Raw genomic sequence first — 7673 nt, 5'->3', positions numbered from 1 at the left:
TAATCCAATGCAATCTTCTCAAAATCTGCACACTATGGACAACACTACTTGTCCAAACTTGTTTTTAATACTAGGTGTTTCAAAAGTAATGCCTCCTATTTTGTCATTCCGCCCGGATGGATCAGAGGGTATTGCAAATTGGATTGTTATGCTGATTTAACTTGTGTGTTCATGTCCTGAAATTTCATCTCTCTCTTGCAGATATTGACGGTGTGAAATTAAAAAAAGTAATCCTGGTCATGGACGTTTGTCAGAAGCCGAGAAGCATCACTGAATTTCAGGCAAACGCACATTCGGAATGGTAGTAACTAGGTAGAAAAATAAATGCTGGACCACAAAAGGTTACTTGTTTTAATTGTACCATTCCAGTTTTCATAGCTCTTCAACTTTTTTGAGATGAAAAACAAATAAGAGGCATAATTTTTGGAACGACCCTTGTATTATATAATGTATTTTGGCCTTACTTCAAAACAAATTAAAATGGCTTATGATTCATTAACACATATTCATCAATTATTATTTTGTTCCTGTCGATTTAACAAAAGATTACAAAGGTGTGTGCTTTATTTAAAAGCCTGGAGTCAATTATTTAGAATATTCAACTCTGTTGTTCATGCATTTTATCGTCACATTATGTTGCATTTGCTGTGATTAAGACATACTGCAAGTTTATCTGGTTGCTAAGATTACACTAAATGTTGCCTCGAGATTTCTACTATTAAGTGCTTGTGCACTAATCTCATAAAAGTCCACATATAAAAACTACATGTGTGCTTCTATTATCACGTTTTATAACCGTTTCAATAAATCCTACTTGTAAAATATATTTTCTCTACAAACTTTGTTTTACTCATATAATTACATCTACTACAATGCACTTTTTATTTATCATTTTTTTCATCGCAGCTTACCACCTGAAGAAGGTTAAAGGATAAGTTGGCAGAAACGTGGTGAAACAACAACTATAAAGATGAAGATAACAGCCCACAAATAAATAGATAAATAAATATACAAATTACTGATTTCAAAGGATTCCAATAAAAAATAATATACAATAATACCATTCGGTATGGACCTTTTTTTTTCATTTTTAATTCAATTTTCACCCCAAACAAGGCACAGTGCCACTTTGAAGCAGGGGGCTTACTATCAGCGACTTAATTAGCAGGGCATTATGAAGGGAGATGAGTAGAAAGATGTTTGTTCACATTACACTTGAACTTCTGCATATCAGTGCAGTTGGGAAAGCAGAATCCCGGAAGGGAGTTCCAAAGACCTGCAGTTCTGGGGAAGAATCTATTGGAGTAAAAGGCTTTCTTGCATCTAGAGATCTCTACTGTAAAGGGATGAGACTTAGTAGCTTGTCAGGTTTGTCGGGGGTAGTTACGTTGAGGAGGTACAAGTGTTTGCAGTTCGTTAGAGCATTCACTATTAAAGTATTTGTAGAACAGGCAGAGGGATGCAACATCTCGTCGATGGGACAGAGGCTGAAGCCTAGATGACAGTTCAGGATCTATCAGGTAGGCGACTCTCTTTTGAACCCTGTCCAGGAGCAAGAGACCTGTTGATAGAAGATCAGATATAGGACCAAAAAATCCAAACTTAATCGCCCTTTAAGGCCAATGGTGCAGTGGATAGAGGCGTAAAGTTTCTATGGTTCCAGGTGAGCATTTTCTGAAGATAGCAGTTTCAATCCTATCCAAAGCAGGCCAGAGGATTAATTGGCCAAAATGTGATGAGACAACAATAACTATGGAAGGCAGTAATTACTGAGGATATAGTTAAGAGTCTCAGCATACCTATCCCATTGCAGTTAACCACCTGAAGAGGGCCAAAGGATGAATTGGCCGAAATGTGGTGAAAACAACAACTATAAAAGGTGAGGATAACAGTCTGCGAATAAACAAATAAAAAATGCACTTTTTATTTATAAAAACGTTATTTACAATTTATTTTATTACAATAAATCGACTTGTTTTTGCTGTTTAATTCATGATATTAAAATGCTCTTCAGAATCAACTAGCCTGGGTGCCCGGCGTTGCCCGGGTGTTTGAAAGTGTGTGTTGATAAAAACAAAAAGAAGAGGTAGTAGGCAGGCAGGCTTGAAGCCGTACCACAAAGGAGGAAAAGAATGTGTTTGCTGTTGCGTCCATCGCCAAACCAGAAAGTGACGTAAGTTTAAATTAGAGCTAGACAATCAAAAAGATGGCATGCCTTTCGAAAATATTGGCGAAAAAAGCGACCTCCCTGTAGAAAAGTGCCTAGTTGATGATGAATGAATTAATGTTTTCGGCCAATTTTTCGATATTTGTTGTCCGAAGGGTCGAGCTTCAAAACGATTCCAATCTAGTGAAAATCTGTCACCTCTGTCAGAAAATTTTAGGCAGACATACAAAATACATACATTCAAACAGACAGGTGAGATTTATATTATAGACTAGCGGGGGGTACCCGGCGTTGCCCTGGTGTTTGGAGTTGTGTGTGTGTTGGGGGAGGGGTCACAAAAAATAACAAATAAACGATGTTAAACTTCTTTTAAAAAATTGGAAAAACAAAAAAACAAAACTGCCTGGCATCGCCTGTGTGGTAAAAGAAAGAAAAAAGTTTTGGTAGGTAGGTAGGATCAAACCTGAAACCTTGAGGCGAAGGTGGAAAAAAATCCTGACATGTAACCCACTCGCCCACCACGGCAGAGTAACAAAAAAGTGATTTAATCTAACAATTAAAACTTAAATGCGCAGTTTCGCTTTTTTATACGGAAAAGCCAAACAAACACACGGATAGTAAGAAATAGCGCAAAAATAGCGTGTAAAAGTCGCACAAATAAAGATAGATGCGACCTCCTTTCATAAATCGGAGAACAAAAAAATCTAGTGAGTATATAAAAAGTTCTCAGAAACAGTTACCCTGCTGAGCACCCCCTCCAAAAAGCATTTGCCAGATATATGCAAAAAACGCACACACTAACACACATTTTGCCTTTTATATATATACAGATTATGTCTCTTGTCCTGCAAAATGGCATTGAGAGATTTTCGATCATCGGTTAACCATAGGAAAAATCCATAACTCTCTCACTCCTCCCCATGAAAAAATAGAATTACAAAAAATAAAGAAAAATCCTCATGGTATACAGACTTGTGGTGGAAATAAAATTTTGTGCACTAAAAGTCTTGTAAATTGATCAGATAGTTTTATTTAAAAAAAACTAAAATCAAATTTTATAGTTAAATGATGATTGATGATCTCTTGACATCATTTTGCAGGACAAGAAAGATAATTTTAGAAATAACTAACAGGAAGACCTGACAATTGAATGAAGATCAAATTTTTCACTTTTATTGTCATCAAAATTTGTGAAATCACACATTTTTCAATCCAATCGATTGCCTACTCTAGTCAGGAACCTACCATGGTACACCAGGAGGAAGATTCATATGCCTCCCCACAGTGACTTAGTCCACAATACATTGTAGTCTACATTGCACTGTAGAGAACCTACTGTTGATTTTATAAAATTAGTTTTCTCTAATGATCAGAATTAAAGTTTAAAAGTTTAAACATTTAAAAATGCAAAATTCAAGAATCATGGTTCATTTGTGATCTAAACAGAAGCATTCGTTTTAAGTGTGCTCCTGTTTTATCAAAGAACCTACTGTTGATTTTATATGTCTGGCCCTTCTGCTTGTGCAAGGATAAAACTTCTCAAATGCACCCGTGATGTTAAGCTGTACAGGGATGTTAACTTGATTAAAAATCAAACTTTTCTGATTATTGATTTTCAATACTTATCGGATACATTATGATAAAAAAAAAAAAAAAAAAAAAAAAAAAGAAAGAAATCAAAGAATACTTCCAGACACATTGCATGAAATCTTTTAAAAAAATCATCCCAGTTGCTTCAGCGCGAACAAGTAACAAAGTCAACAGAGACAAACACACACAGACAAAAAGACATACAGGCGGGCAGATACATAAAGACAAGGTCATCAAGCCAGACATTGTAATATGGAACAAGCCTGAAAGAACTGCGCTCATCATCGTTGTTACTGTCTCAAATGATTTTGGCCTTAATAAAGCTGAACGGGAAAAGATAACAAAATATCAGAACCTAAAAATATGACCTAAAAACGACATGGTCTCTGAAAGAAATAAACGTTATACCGGTTGTGATAGGAGCAACTGGCTTAATAAAAAAAAGAATCTACAGAAATACTTAGAAGCAATCTCTGGAAGTCCAAACTGTAACAAAATAAAAATAGCAGCATCTATTCTTAAAAGAACCCTCGGATATAAATTTAAATCAAAACGGAATCAAGTGTTAGCTCCAGTAGGGATTAGCCTCTTGATCTCTTCTAACTAACTTAAGTAAAAAACAAAACAAAAAACAAAGTGCCTTTTATATAAGTAGATTCAAACTTTTATTAGATTTTAGAAAGCCATTCTTAACATTAAGGAGGGGGGGTTACAAATCCCCATTAATCAGTTGAAAATATTTTTTTTATTAAAATAAAAATGCTTGGCAAATTTATGTGATTTTTGTTATACAATATTTTCTTTTCACATCATAAGGATTTTCCTTTATTTTTGTTTTTTTTTCTTGGATATGAGGGAGTTATGGACTAGCACCAATTTGACCAATAAAGTTAGTGGTCAGAATTAAAAAGAACAAATAAATGTCTACATTGACAACACTATTCTAATTGCATTACAGTAATACAAGATTTGTATTTTTCTCCGGGTGGAAAAAAGCAACTGTATAGTTTGCTGCATATCACACAACACAAAACTAAAGAAAATCTTTTTAGTGTTGTATTAACCAGCATTGTCTTTATATTATCTTTTGTTTACTCTGATGTGGATATGTATGATAATCTATAAATATAAAAGCGAAAATGTATGTATGTATGTATGTTCGCTTTTCCTCGATGTCCACGAAAGGCTTCTTTCAAACAAGCGCTTGCTCGCTTCACAACTTTGTAAAACTTTTTATATCATCTATAAATTGTAATATCTACGAATTATCCACGGAGCTCACCTCTCTATTTAATTTTATTCACTTTCAAACCTTAATTATTCCAGATTTCCTGCATAGGCACATTCGCTTTTCGGTATAAAAAAAAAAGCGAACCTCGACTCTAATCACAGGCCCAGAGCCAATTTGGTCAATGCCGACTTTGTCATATCAGACTGTAGCTTTCATTTCGAGACGAGGGAGCAGGTTTTTAAAAACAAACAAACCCATTTATTCAAAACTGTCCTGCACAAAATAACTGCTGAATACCTATCACAGTCACGTCAATCAAAAACGTGTAACTGTTTTTTTTAAAACACTTTACTACTTTCCAACTGCGCGTCGTCAACGCTTCGGGTTTTTTTCACATACCCCGAAAAACACCCGGGCAACGCCAGGTACCCCTCGCTAGTATAATATAAATCTCACCTGTCTGTTTAAATTTATATATGTATGTTCGTATATCTGCCTAAAACTTTCGAAAGAGGCGACGGATTTTCACGAGATTGGTATCATTTTGAAGCTCGTCCCTTTGGACGACAAATATTGAAAAATTGACCAAAAACATTATTTCCTTCACCCTCAACTTAGTATTTTTCTACAGGGAGGGGTCGTTTTTTTCGCTGACATTTTTTGCAAGTCATTCAACCCTTGTGTAAAAAAACGTATAAAAGGTGTTATTTCGACTGCCTGTGACGTCACAACCACGGTAGGCACGGTAAGACTGTTTTATTTTCACCTCTTCTTCCTCTGGCACGTTATGGGTTTGAGCCTGTTTACTACTCTTTATTTATTTTTATTTTTTTTTCGCTCACAATTTTCCAGTTTTTGTTTTGCTCAACCAACACCCTTACACACACGTCCAATTTCTTTTCCGCCTTCACATCACGGGTTCGAGCCTGCCTGCCTAACATTTTTTCTTTTTTTTTTTTTTCTCAATACACACATCCAAACACCCGGGCAATGTCAGACACCCAGGCTAGTTTGATATAAATATGCTTACTCATAATCAGATAGAGTGTGGCAACTGTTTCCATAAACTAGTTTAACTTGTATCTGTTCACTCATTTTTTTTTTTTTTATAAAAGACTAGCATGCCACCTGGCATTGCCTAGTCGTAAAATATGCCTATTATATTTTAACGCATGCAGATTTCTTATTCATTAGTATAGAGCCAATTTTCTAGTGATTATTATCCAATACATAGTAATGATTTCGATAGTTATAAAAAAATATGACAGGTACCATATGCTAGAATTGAAACCAGAATGCTTAGTGCTTCAGCCTAAGTCGAGCTGAGCTTAGCTGTTGGAATTTTGTTTTTGTACCAATAATGGTGCATCCCCCCCTGTTTACACTTATTATTTTTTATCTGGTTCTTATATATGATTTTCTGTATTTCGTATCCTTTATGATTTTTAGTTTCGTATATTTTGGATTTGTACGAAACTCCCTTTAATTTGAGAAAAGGGAAATGCTAGCTCCGTGATGATGTCACGAGCCCAGCGCATATTTCGCTCTCTTTTTGAAATTCGGCGGACGTGGAGATTGGACATTTGGTTCATTGCCCGGCGCTGAAGATGGAATTTTGACGCGCATCCTTCAAAGAAGAAAACCTCGGCAAGAATACCCGGATATGTGACGAGACATACTTATATAAACTATCTACGTGACTATGGTTTTGCACGTATTTTAGAAGGAGTGAAATTATTTTAAAGAAAATACATTATTTTACGTGACAAGGAATTTTGGAATCTCCTACAAAGAAGAAAACCCGGTAAAAAAAAAAAAAAAAACTTGGACAAGCGACGTGGTCTTGCTTCTGAAATCCATCTGTGTCTACGGTTTGCATGCAAACATGGAGGGAGAGAAAATTCTAAAATGACTTTAAACAAAAGAAAAGAAAAAGACACGTGTCTGACTGGTTTTCAATTTGTGAGTACGCTCCTAAAATTTGTTTCATATTTTTTAATCTTATTATTGTATTTGTTAATGGATGAAACATCTTCATTATAAGAAACTGTTATTTTTTTTCATTGCATGTTACCTTGGTGTTTCATAAGTTTAATGCCCGCAAAGGGAAAAATTTACAACTTATTATTGTAAATAAAATCTCTTCTTCGGCTTCAAAGCAAGACCTTTATATTTTATTCTTTAACCCCCCCCCCTTTTTATTCCATACTGTCATTTTTTTTTTCAGGTTAGTTACTTTAGCATGAATTTATCTGGAAGCAAGATACAATTCTGACATAGCTAGTTGAGTGCTTTTTGGGAAGTTTAGCAGAGGGGGACCATCAATTGGAGCTAAAAATGAACACTTGTCTTGAAAATAACGATAGAGTAAAGACAGGCTTGCAATGTCTCTTCTATCGGAAAGAGGTTGCAGAAGAGAGAAAAAAGGCATCATCTACTAGGTTTCGACGTTTTACATCAAGTGGTTTCGTGCATTGTCTGGAGTGATTTTCATTAAAAAGAAATTATTTCTAAATTTAATCGAATAAAAGTATTTTACTACTCCTACCCTGTCCATTTAGAATCGTTTGAATTATAACAAAAAATAAGCTCAAGACTAAGCAGAAATCAGACCTCTTATGCCCCCCCTGAAAAACTTTCACAAATAGTACTCGTCTATCTGCAATCATTATCAACAATTTTCTT

This window comes from Euprymna scolopes, chromosome 14 (genome assembly GCF_053919585.1).
Source record: "Euprymna scolopes isolate OS-2025 chromosome 14, ASM5391958v1, whole genome shotgun sequence".
Taxonomy (NCBI): domain Eukaryota; kingdom Metazoa; phylum Mollusca; class Cephalopoda; order Sepiida; family Sepiolidae; genus Euprymna; species Euprymna scolopes.
The sequence above is the reverse complement of the archived record's forward strand: the minus strand, read 5'-3'. Positions refer to the sequence as shown.